The following is a 13,002-nucleotide window of genomic DNA, read 5'->3' as shown; positions in this document are numbered from 1 at the left end:
AACTAGCACATAAATATGACAAGGAAAATATGCTAGCAATCAAACCTGATGCCTTAGGATTAGGAACCAAATCCTAGGCATGAACACCTGAATCCGCTAGGTGCGCCTATTGCCCCTCCTGGGGTAACTGTCCTTCTCAGCCCAAGTCTGCCTTCTAGTGAGTGGTGGCTGACAAGACGCATCGTCCACTCCATCATGTTTTGCATCCAAACAGGAGGCTCACCGATGTATTGCTCTTGAGGCCTTCTCAAATGCCTAAGTTTGCTCTTGTAAGCACCACTCTAATTGGCTGGTACAAACCGCTGTTGAGGCCGCTGATGCTGAGGAGCATGAGACCAAGAGGCTTGGAACTGATGTCTTGGTGCTTGTCCCCATGGTGCCTGATGCCAAGGAGTCTGATGCTGAACTGCAGTTACAGTGCCATACTGAGCTTGTCTAGGCACTTCTTTCTTGGCTTTGGCCTTTTGTGCTTTCAAGAGGGAGCACTGAGGCCGTACATGCCCATTGAGACCTCAATGATGGCAAATAAGAGGTCTTCTGATGGAATGAGGCTGCTGAATGCCTGGAACATCATCATTGACCTTTTCCTTCTGTTTATCTTCAATAACTGGAGGAAGCTCTGGGACTGTAGGAGGCACAAACACAGTCTTCGAGGAAGAAGGAATATCAGAAGAGGAAGCTACATACCCGAGACCAGTCTTGTCATGTGGGCTCTTCTGGATGGACAGCATACGAGTTAACTTCTCATCAGTGACTCTCTCTAGCTGGAGCTGTGTCTCAAGTAGCTTTTCCTCGAGCTCCTGTATCTTGAGCAGCAATGAGCTCTTCTCAGTATGCAGACTGTTCAGATCATTAACTTGCTGCTTTCGGCCTTCCCTCAGCTTCTCAAACTCTTTCTAGAGAGTTTTGTATGCTTCCTTGAGCTCTACCTCATTCTCACTATGCTCCGAATAATATGAGTCTTCTTCTTTAACATAAGGGGCCACAAAAGCCAAAAATTTGTCAGACTCTGGAGCATCTTCTTCGGACTCATCACTGAGAGTCACATTGTAAGCCTTCCCCTTGCCCTTCTTGAGATTCCCGCAATCGGCCCGGATATGCCCATAGCCTGAGCATTCAAAACATCGGGGTCCTCTGGGATCTTTCTCATCCTCTGGTTCAGCTTCTCTGAGAGGTTTCTTGGCTTTTTCAGAAAACTTCTTCTTGAACCGATCATCTTTCATTAGTCTTCTGAAATTTTTGGCAAGCATTGCCACAGCCTTTTCTTCATCCTCAGATTCTTCTTCAGAGGAGGCTTCTACCCTCTTCTTGGAAGCCTTAAGAGCAATGGTCTTTAATTTCTTGACCGGGGGCGGAGACAGCTCGTATGTTTGAAGAGATCCAACCAGCTCTTCAATCTTCATTTCTTCAAGATCCTTGCTTTCCTCAATAGTCATTACCTTAATCCTGAAACGCTCGGGTAAAGATCTGAGAATTTTTCGGATGAGTTTTACATCCGAGATAGGTTTCCCAAAACTCACCATGGAGTTCCTTAGGTCACTTATTTTGGAGTAAAACTCTCCAAATGTCTCTTCCTCTAACATCTTAATTTCTTCAAATTTTGAAATCAACATCTGAAGTTTGGCAGATTTTACAAGTTTTGTGCCTTCATATGTTGTTTCCAAAATTTACCATGTTGCTTTGGCTGATTCGCAATTTGAAATTTTGGCGAATTCAGATGGAGAAAGTGCTTGGCATAGAGCATGCAGGGCTTTGTCATTTGAAAGACGAGCGTTCTTTTGAGGGACTAGTTCAGGTGTTGTTTCCTCTGGTTTAGTCCAACCAGTCTCAACAATACCCCAACAGTCAATAGATTTCAAAAAGAAATGCATACATGCCTTCCAATAGCCATAGTTCGAGCCATCAAAGGCAGGAACAAAATTAAGAGTTTGAGACATAATAAAGATAGAAGTCAAATATAAAAACACTCAAGAAATTAATCTTCTCAAAGTGTACCAAGCTCTGATACCAATTGAAAAATTGAAATGACTTCTAAAAGTAAAGTGTGTGCATAAGTGTCAACAAAAATTAAGGCACAGCGGAAAGTAAATGACACAAAGATTTTTGTTGACGAAGTGGAAACTCGGTTAAGAGAAAAACCACTCCGGGGCAGCCAAACCCAGGAATTCCACTATTCAGAAGACAAAGCTAGATACAAGATAGTAACACTCACATGTACCGATGCAGTGGTCGTACCTTGATCTCTGACGTGTAACCCAACACGAACGCTTCCAAACCAGGTTCACCTACCTGAAAGGGTCTTCAATGGAACTCCTTACCTTAGAGCCGACCTCTAAGATAGACTTCGATTTATAGTGCAGCACACTTGAAAAAATGGCTCTAGAGGAAATATTATGTCTCTAAGCTCTAATGGAATTCACACCGAATTCATGCAGCTCTAAGTGCCCAAGGACCCCTATTTGTAGTCTGGGGGTTAGAATGAGCGTCAGGCAAAATTTGCCTTGGAGCCGTCCGGACGGTGGACTATGGACGTCCGGACGGACAACTGTGCGACAGGATTTTTCTGAAAATTCCGCTGAGAAATCTTTCCTGTATAAGAACATCGTCCGGACGGGATGGCTCAATCGTCCAGACGATCGCACATCCGCCGCAAGTTATTTCCATATCAGGCTTCGTACGTCCGGACCATGGGGCAGGAGAGTCCGGACGACTAAACTTCAACACGCAATTTCCATATCTGATGCGTGTGAGTCCGGACCATAAGGGGGAGACGTCCAGAAGGTTGAAGTCGAATCGTCAGTTACCATATACGATGCACCAGCGTCCGAACCACAGCTGTCAGGCGTTCGGACGGTCAAATTCAAACTGCGATTCTTGCCTTATGGACACACACGTCCGGACGGGATACTACATCGTCTGGACGGTTGATTGATCTTCCCTTTCTTGAATTTGGAAAGAATCAGTGAACCGTTCGAGAACTGATAGGCGTCCGGACGTGCTGCTGAGACGTCCGGACGGATCAAGCTGGAACAGAAACTTCTCGATACAGTGAAGTGTCCGGACGGAAGAAGAACGTCGTCCGGAAGGATGATGCTGGACTGTCTGGCGTCCGGACGGGATGACACATCGTCCGACGGCTGACAGGGAACTTGAATTTTCTTCTAATCTTGACATCACTCTGAAAGTGGAATCCCTGTTTACAGCATCTTTACACATAAGTGATTTTGTCCAAACATAGAATAAGGCCAAAATACTAACACATACAATGGAACGTATGTATAATGTCTATAGAATGATTTGAAGATAAGTTTGAGGGACATTATTTTCTTACACCCTTTTTGAGGAATAAGAGAACAAAGATTATTACAGGACTTGATTTTAAACCTTACTTGATAATAGCATGGGTTTAAAGGATGGTTATAATTGCATAAAACCAAAGTGCTGATGATATAAATGCAGATTTGAAATTGAGGTAAATTTCTAAGATATATGATGCTAACTCGATTGGTTAGATGATCATCTAATTGGTGTCATATTAGGGGACCCAATAGACTGAACCCTAATTCAAGGTCAATCAGAAAAAGAGAAATATCTCAGTTCCCCACTAAGTTGTATTTAAGAATGATTGAGGTAAGTAATATCTTGATTTGGAATTTTTGCTTGGTGTAAATTATTGTGGATGATATGATTTACGTATTCGAGGTTTAAAGAATTAAATACTACTTTCTACTTGATAGATAGAAAGGATTAGCTCGGATTTATGTTAAAGGATTTTCTAACAGAAAGAAACTCCAAACTAAGGACACTCTTTTAATCGAGACGTTGAACCTGGAATAAGGTTCTTCCCTAAGATTGGGAGGTGGAATAACATAAGATTGAATTTTAACAATAGAAACATAAGATAAGATGAAATTCCAGTATATTACTTGACGCATTTGAAAATATAATGGTCTGATCAAGTACTGCTAACACGGACGAACAAAGTAGATGAAGGTCTACGATAAGAATAGACCTTTGCATTGAAGCAGAAAAATGGAAATGGAAATGATGTGGATGGTGAAAGTCAGATAGAAGATTATACAAGTGAAGGTGTTATGGCAAGATGATAGAAAGAAAATATAAATTATTTTTCCTATGTCATTAGACTTAGGATTTAGTAATCTAAAATCTCCCTTAATATAAACTTTGTACGATATAAGGTTTATGAATTTCGAGGACGAAATTCGGTTAAGGGGGAAGGGATGTAATACCCCGTATTTTGAGATATTAATAAAATATCTTAAAATATGATTTAAGGCCTAATAATAGGAATAACATACATATGAATATTTGTGAAATAAATATTCATCATAATATGTATATATATTTAAGAGATTAAATATTTATTAAAAATATATGTATAAGTTTGTAAGAGTTAAAATGGGTTAGAAATTAGACCAAGTCTAATTCGATTGATCGATTGTTTAATGTCTTAAAATCAATCGTGTGATTAAGGAATCAAACCTTTATTAGAAGCCAAAATCAATCGATTGATTGATTATTTTAACCAATCGAGCGATTTAGTTATATAAGTGCTGAAACGGGTGAAAATTTGGCCAAGTATAATAGATCGATTGATTATTTTATAGTGTAAAAAGTAGATCGATCGACCTACTGTTCAAGTGGATCGATCGACATAAAAGTAGATTGATCGACACACTGTCCAAGTAGATCGATCGACTTAGAAATCGATCTATCGACTTTCTGCAGAAAATAGATTCATGTACCGAATCATCTAGGATTCGATTTTAATTACCAAATCTCCCAAAATCTCCGTCTCAGCCGTTGGATACGGTCATTTTAGAGTGATACGGGCCGTCCATTTCACTATATAAGGAGCCCATTTCTTCCCCTTCACAATCACTCATCCTTTCTCAAATTCTCCCTCAATCTCTCTCAAATTCAGTTCTCTCTCTCTTGGTTTGGGTCCAGCACCAATAAGAAGAGAAGATCAGAAGGTAAATCTCTCTCTCTAATTCTCTTTTTCTCTCCCTTTCTCCATCTCTCTTGTTCGTGGGCACTTGCAGTAGATAGAAGTGAAAAAGAAAAAGAAGAAGAAAGAAGAAGAAGGAAAAAGAAGAAAAGAAAGGGAAAAAGAAAAAAGAAAGAAAAATGATATTTGGATTTTAATTAAAGTTTTGTTTTAATATTGTTGATTATGTGAGTTTTTAATCTAACATTTTTAAGTTGTGGATTAAACAGGGTATTCAAAGCGGAGTTATTATATATAAAAATACGTCGTTACAATGGCCGAATTAAAAGTTACTATTTTACAAAAGCGCTGTTACGCTGCTAAAATATTTTTAAGTATTTTTATGCATTCAATATATTAATGCCGTTGTTCTGCCCAATTTTATAAAAAGATAAAATTATTTTATAACTACGACAATTAGTTATATTAATTGTTATGTTTAAAAAGAAATATTATGCTAATATGATTTAAAAGTGAAAAGGGCAATTTTTATTAAAAAGGGATGTTTTGGCCATTATTTATAAATGCTATTATAATGGCCGCATGAAATATGCGGCATTATAATTAATCCATTCTATATGCCGTTATAATGTCCAAATGACATTACGTTATTTAGAAATCAAAATCGATAAAAAAAGAATATCAATATTTTTGTGCCATCCATTTTATTAATACAAATTGATTATTTTATTGGTTGGTATAAAATATAATGATAAGGTTATATTTATAGAACTATTATATGCATAGCCATTGTGATGTCCGGATAAATAACAATTTGAAATAAAGAAATAAGTAGATTCACTTAGTATTATTTACTAGTCTATTAATGCATGGGTATAATTATGCAGCTTCTGCGGATAATCTTTGGAGCAGAAATGGTAAGTATCTTTATACTTACTGAAGACGAAGCTGGTTGACTTTTCCTATAATATTATGTTTACTGCTTTATTTACTTGTTTGCACATGTGACTTTGCACGTTTTATTATTTTAATAATCTGTTTAATAATAAGCTGTGGATCCAGATCCACAGTGGTACATGATGATTCACTGGTGGCCCAGGTACAATGAATGTAGAAGTACCGAAAAAGAGAATAATAAATACAAAAACTGGTGTACCCAGGTCACCAGGGAAGACCCAGGTTTCCAAAAGCCTAGGCCCCCAAAGAATATAATTAAAACTTAAGTGAGGAAGCCCAGGCTTCAAATAAGACGTTAACCGTGCCTAGGCCAATAGAGGAGTGGAAAAAGGAAAATACCTAAAACTCTGCATTTAAAACTATCATATTATTGCTTTGTAGTTACGTTTATATTCGATATATGACTATGATTAGCTACCATGGATCATATATTGCTTATACATGTGATTACAAAGCCATATTTGCATTATGTTGCATTTATTAAATAAAACAGCATTCATTATATTATTGGAAACATCGGACTCACTTAGGGTATTTTGTGTTATTGTTTCTATATATATATATATGTTGGTGCAGGTTTTATAGATGAAGATTAGAGCTTAAAAGATTTTTAAGCTAAGGACACATAAATTGTATTTTGTTTCTAGTCTTCTGTGTTTATAACATTTTATGTGAGAAGATTGCTAAAATTTCTATGTATTCTTTTGTGTCACTATTGACACTTGTTTCCATGTATTTATTCTAAGTATTTTAATAGATGTCTAGAAGTATTTCAGTTAAAAGCTTTGATGTGTTATTTAAATTCCAAGTCTGTTAGATATATTATATTCCGCTGCCAAGTCTTAACTCTGACGATGTCGTAACGTCACATGAAAATTTGAAATTTTCACTTACGCCTTTTTGTAAAAGGCGGGGCGTTACAATAAGCGGCTACTCGGATCCTTGCTTCTTCATGCTTCTCATGCAAAAGGTCGAGATGAAGGTTGATTCCTGCATCGTTAAGGCCGGGATTGTAATGCTGGATTCGTAAATTGGGAGAGCCAATCTCGGCCAGGATGACAAATTCGGTTCCAAATGTAAGAGAATAAGGTGTCTCTCTTGTGGTGGTCCGGGAGGTGGTCCAGTATGACCATAACACTTCCGAGATGTATTCGACCCATCCTCCTTTTCTGCAGGGCAACTTCTTTTTCAGTGTCTTCATCAGAGTCTTGTTAGTTGCTTCTACTTGTCCATTGGCTTGGGGATGACTTACTGTGGAGAAGTAGTTTTGAATCTTGAAAAATTGAAATGACTTCTAAAAGTAAAGTGTGTGCATAAGTCTCAACAAAAATTAAAGCACAGCGGAAAGTAAATGACACAGATATTTTTGTTGACGAAGTGGAAACTCAGTTAAGAGAAAAACCACTCCGGGGCAGCCAAACCCAGGAATTCCACTATTCAGAAGACGAAGCCAGATACAAGACAGTAACACTCACATGTACCGATGCAGTGGTCGTACCTTGATCTCTGACGTGTAACCCAACACGAACGCTTCCCAACCAGGTTCACCTACCTGAAGGGGTCTTCAATGGAACTCCTTACCTTAGAGCCGACCTCTAAGATAGACTTCGGTTTGCAGCACAGCACACTTGAAAACGGCTTCAGAGGAGATATCACGTCTCTGAGCTCTAATGGAATTCACACCAAATTCTTGCAGCTCTAAGTGCCCAAGGACCCCTATTTATAGGCGGGGGGTCAGAATGGGCGTCAGGCAAGTTTTGCCTGCGAGCTGTCCGAACGGTGGACCATGGCCATCCGAACGGACAACTGTGCGACAGGATTTTCTGAGATTTTGCAGAGAAATCTTTCCTGTATACGAACATCGTCCGGACGGGATGGCTCGATCGTCCGGACGAACACACGTCCGCTGCAAGTAATTTCCATAACAGGCTTCGCGCGTCCGGATCATGAGGCAGTAGTGTCCAGACGGCTAAACTTCAACACGCAATTTCCATATCTGATGTGCAGGCGTCCGGACCATGAGAGGGAGACGTCTGAACGGTTGAAGTCGAATCAACAATTACCATATACGATGCACCAGCGTCCGGACCACAGCTGTCAGATGTCCGGACGGTTCATTTTGAACTGCGATTCTTGCCTTTCGAAGATACGCGTCCGGACGGGATACCACATCGTCCGGTCAGTTGATTGATCTTCCCTTTCTTGAAACTTGGAAAGAATCAGTGAACCGTTCAAGAACTGATAGGCGTCCGGACGTGCTGTTGAAACGTCCGGACGGAGAAAGTTTGCAAAGAAGCTTCTCGATACGAAGTAGGTGTCGGGATGAAAGAAACACGTCGTCCGGACAAGTGATGCTTGTCTGTCTGATGTCTGGACGTAGTGACACGTCGTCCGGACGGATGGAACAGTAGACAGATGGGCGTCCGGACGGGATGACACATCGTTCGGACGGCTGACAGGGAAATTTGTAATTCTTCTTACTTCACTCTGAAAAGTGGAATCCCTGTTTGCCGCATCATTTACACATAAGTGATTTTGTCCAAACACAGAATAAGGCCAAAATACTAACAAACTTCCCCTTTGGCCATTCTGGGATAAAAATCACTTGACCGGCTTGGAAATACATTCCCGGTCCAAAATAAAAATTACTCCCTCTTTTTGTCACAAAGGGACAAAGGGTAAACAAAGCAATAAAACAGCCAACTGAAATAAAAATTACTCCCCTTAACGGTCTCAGAAGGACCCGGGAAACAGAGTAATATAAGTTCAACAGTTTATCAAAAACAAAGACTGAACAAAAATACTGTCGAAACCTTCTTTGAGGGAGAGAAATCAGCAAAGTTAAAGCCTTAACATGGAAAGTAGCACACACACGTATTTCTATCTGAAAAACTAGTCATAGAGCAAGTTAGTATTATGAGAGCATGGAGGTGATAGACAAGTATAACACAAACAAAAGTTACCCTGCCCAAAAAAAAAATGAAGATAGCCTGCTCAACTCATGTAAAGCGTGTGTGTGTGAAGACTCGTATCCATAAGGTTTGCAGTTTACAAAAACGACAAGAACCACCAGATTTTCTAGACAAGAGAGAAAATCAGAGACAGATTGGTCAAAGGTCAAACCGTATAATTTACTAGGGCCTAGTCACCCTCATCTGATACACTCCCCCTAAGTGACAGCACATATTTTGTTTTACTTGTACCATGAAGGACAAGGTAAAAAAATTTACTTGCTCATAGAGGGCAAGGTACATTTAAGCACATAAGCAGTGATTAAACATTTTAAAGCACAAAACTTCGTATGGATTACTGCTTGCAACTTATGATACTGCAAACTGTAGGGAGTGCCAGAATTTATAGGTGCTAGGTTCAACTAGCCTGAGATCAATTTTGGCCATCCAAGCAAAAATCTCTTCTCTTATCAAAAATTCTAGGAGCAATGAGTCAGAGAAAGAAAAATAGGCACCTTTGGGGAGTCTAGGATAGTGCATGAGGTCATCACATGAGATAATTTACTATCAAACAGAACAATGAGCACGAAAAACTTTTGCACGTGTCAAACTAATTCTCTTACCCACATGTAAGCATAATATATCAATGCTTAACAAAATAGTAAAACAGAGAGAATACACGAAATAGCTGACATACCTTGTGAAAGACTTAACCTGCTACGAAAACTCCACCCCCCCCCCCCCCCCCCCCGTTTTTTTTTTTCAACATCATGCTTTTAGAGGACAAAGAGTTCATCCTAGCATGGAAACATCATGTCTAGGACATGGCACAAACACCAATGGCTTTCCAAAGAGACACAAACCTGCTACCATCTAGAGGTTTGGTAAGAATGTCAGCCAATTGATTTTCAGTGGGGATGAATGAGAGAGATACTACCTCGGATTCCACAAGATCACATAAGAAGTGATGCCTGATGTCAATGTGCTTGGTCCGAGAGTGCTGAACGGGGTTCTTAGAAATATTAATAGCACTAGTATTATCACAGTTGATAATCATAGTATCTTGAGAGAATCCGTAGTCCCCTAGTAATGTCTTCATCCACAGTAATTGGGTACAGCAGCTACTTGCAGCGATATACTCAGCCTCAGCAGTGGAGAGAGATATGGAGGCTTGTTTCTTGCTCATCCAAGCTACAAGATTGTTCCCCACATAGAAACATCCTCCTGAGGTGCTCTTTCGATCATCAGTATTTCCAGCCCAATCTGCATTAGAGTATCCTGCAACAACAAGATTTGTTTCTCTAGAATACCAAATGCCATAAGAAAGGGTATCATTTACATACCTGATGATACGCTTTACTGCAGTGATGTGAGATTCCTTCGGATTGGCTTGAAAGCGAGCACAAACTCCTACACTGAAGGCAATGTCTGGTCGGCTGGCTGTAAGATACAGGAGGCTCCCTATCATGCTCCTGTAAAGGGATGGGTCAACTGATTTTCCTGCAAGATCACTGCTAATCTTGACACTGGTGCTCATGGGTGTGCGAGCATGACTCTTTCCATCCAATCCAAACCGTTTGACTAGATCCTTGGCATACTTAGATTGAGAGATGAAGATTCCCTCAGCATTTTGCTTGACTTGAAGGCCAAGAAAGTAGTTCAGCTCACCAATCATGCTCATTTCAAATTCCTGCTTCATTTCTTCAGAGAACTCATGTGCAAGAGAGTCTAAAGTAGCTCCAAAAATGATGTCATCAACATATATTTGAGCAATCAGTTTATGAGTACCTTGATTTCTGATGAACAAGGTTCAATCAGCTTGCCCTCTTGCAAAACCTTTGCTTAAGAGATAAGTAGTGAGACGCTCACACCATGCTCAAGGCGCCTGTTTAAGCCCATAGAAAGCCTTCTTCAGCTTGTACACATGATGGGGATGATGAGGATCTTGAAAACCCTTCGGCTGTTCTACATAGACTTCTTCTTGAAGAACACCATTCAGAAATGCACTCTTTACATCCATCTGGTATAGCTTAAAATCAAGGTGACAGGCAACAGAAAGAAGAATTCGAATGGATTCTAACCTGGCGACTGGGGCAAACGTTTCATCAAAGTCTACTCCCTCTATCTGAGTATATCCCTGTGCAACAAGACGGGCCTTATTTCTAACCACAGTACCATGCTCATCAGTTTTATTTTTGAAGATCCACTTGGTTTCTATGATATTCTGTTCTGCAGGATGGGGAACCAAGGTCCAGACATCATTCCTGGTAAACTGATGGAGTTCATCATGCATTGCAGATACCCATCCTTCATCTTGTAGGGCTTCATCTACTTTCTTGGGTTCTGTCTGAGTAAGATAGCAGCTGTAGGAGACTTGATTAGCTACTTCATTGGCAGGCTGAATGACTCTACTTCTCAATCTGCGCCCTTCATCTAAATTCCCAAGAAGCTGCTGAGGAGGAGGATTATGCCTCACTCGTGATTGCCTATGAGGATTAGCTGGAATATCCTCATCTTCGGAAGTAATGGGAGTGGAACCCGAAGTGATAGGAGAAGATTCATTTAGAGATTATTTTGAAGAGGGCTCAATAATATCAGTTGGAGCTGCTGAAGAATCAACTGAATCAATCTGTTTTTCTTCCCCGTTGATAGATCTCTGAACTCCTTCATCATCAACAATCACATTTATTGATTCCATCATAGTTTCTATTCTTTTGTTGAAGACCCGGTAAGCCCGACTGTTTGTGGAATATCCCAAGAAGATGCCTTCATCACTCTTGGTATCAAATTTCCCCAGATTTTCCCTATCACGAAGTATATAACATTTACTCCCAAAAATTTTAAAATACTTCACTATGGGTTTCTTACCTTGCCAAATTTCATAGGGAGTCTTGTTTGTTTCAAGCCTATGGTAGACCCTGTTGATGATATGACAGGCAGTGTTTACAGCTTCTCCCCAAAAGTGTTGAGCAAGATTCTTTGAGTGGATCATCACGCGAGCCATCTCCTGAATTACCCTGTTCTTCCTTTCAACAACTCCATTCTGCTGAGGAGTAATAGGTGAGGAAAATTCATGTTTGATTCCATAAGAGAGACAAAATTCTTCAAACTTGGAATTTTCGAACTCTCTTCCATGATCACTGCGGATTCTCATAATCTGGCAATTTTGCTCAACCTGAATTTTCTTGAACAAATGCTGAGCTACATCAAAAGCATCAGATTTTTCTCGAATAGGAATGGCGCAAGTAAATCGAGAGAAATCATCTACAACAACCAGAATATATCTTTTCCCACCTAGACTAGCAGTCCTAGTGGGACCTATGAGATCCATGTGCAGTAATTCTAGATTTCTGGAAGTACGAATACCTGAGGTCTTCTTATGAGCAGCTCGAGTCTGTTTCCCTAGCTGACAAGCCCCACAGACTCCTTTTTCAGTATTCTCCATTTTGGGCAGGCCTTTAACAACATCTTTGCCTGCAATTTTCAACATATCGGAGAAATTGAGATGCCCTAACCTCTGGTGCCATAGCTCACTGTCATCTATGGTTGCTTTGTTGCAGAAAATCTGAGGATCTGTAGTCAAACCAGCAAGGCCGTAGCAATTGTCAGCTGTTCTTTCTCCTCCCATAAGCCATCTCCCACTGCTGTCAAATATATTACATTCCTCCTTGGAGAATTGCACCACCAAGTCATTATCACAGAACTGGCTGATGCTGAGGAGATTCACCTTGAGCACTTCAACATACAAGGCTTCTTGAGATGTTTCGAGGCCTGGGATGTCGATGATCCCTTTACTGATGACTCTGGATTGGCTCCCATCTCCAAAGGTGATTCGTCCTCCTTTGCCCATCTGAACTTCTTTGAGCAGAGTCTTATCACCTATCATGTGTTTAGAATAGCCACTATCCAAATACCACAAACAAGTATCAAGAATTTTTAGTGCAGTATGAGAAACCAAGCATAGATTATCTTCCTTTTTGACCCAGACTTGTTTGGAAGTTTTCCTATGTTTTCTAACCAGGACAGACTTTTGCTCGTTAGGGGTGAGGTATGCTAACTTCTCACTAATGAGACTAGCCTGGTTACTTAACATGCTGATTTGTTCTTCAAGACCTGGTTCTT

This window comes from Alnus glutinosa, chromosome 5, assembly GCF_958979055.1.
Source record: "Alnus glutinosa chromosome 5, dhAlnGlut1.1, whole genome shotgun sequence".
Lineage (NCBI taxonomy): Eukaryota > Viridiplantae > Streptophyta > Magnoliopsida > Fagales > Betulaceae > Alnus > Alnus glutinosa.
Note: the sequence above shows the minus strand (reverse complement) of the source record.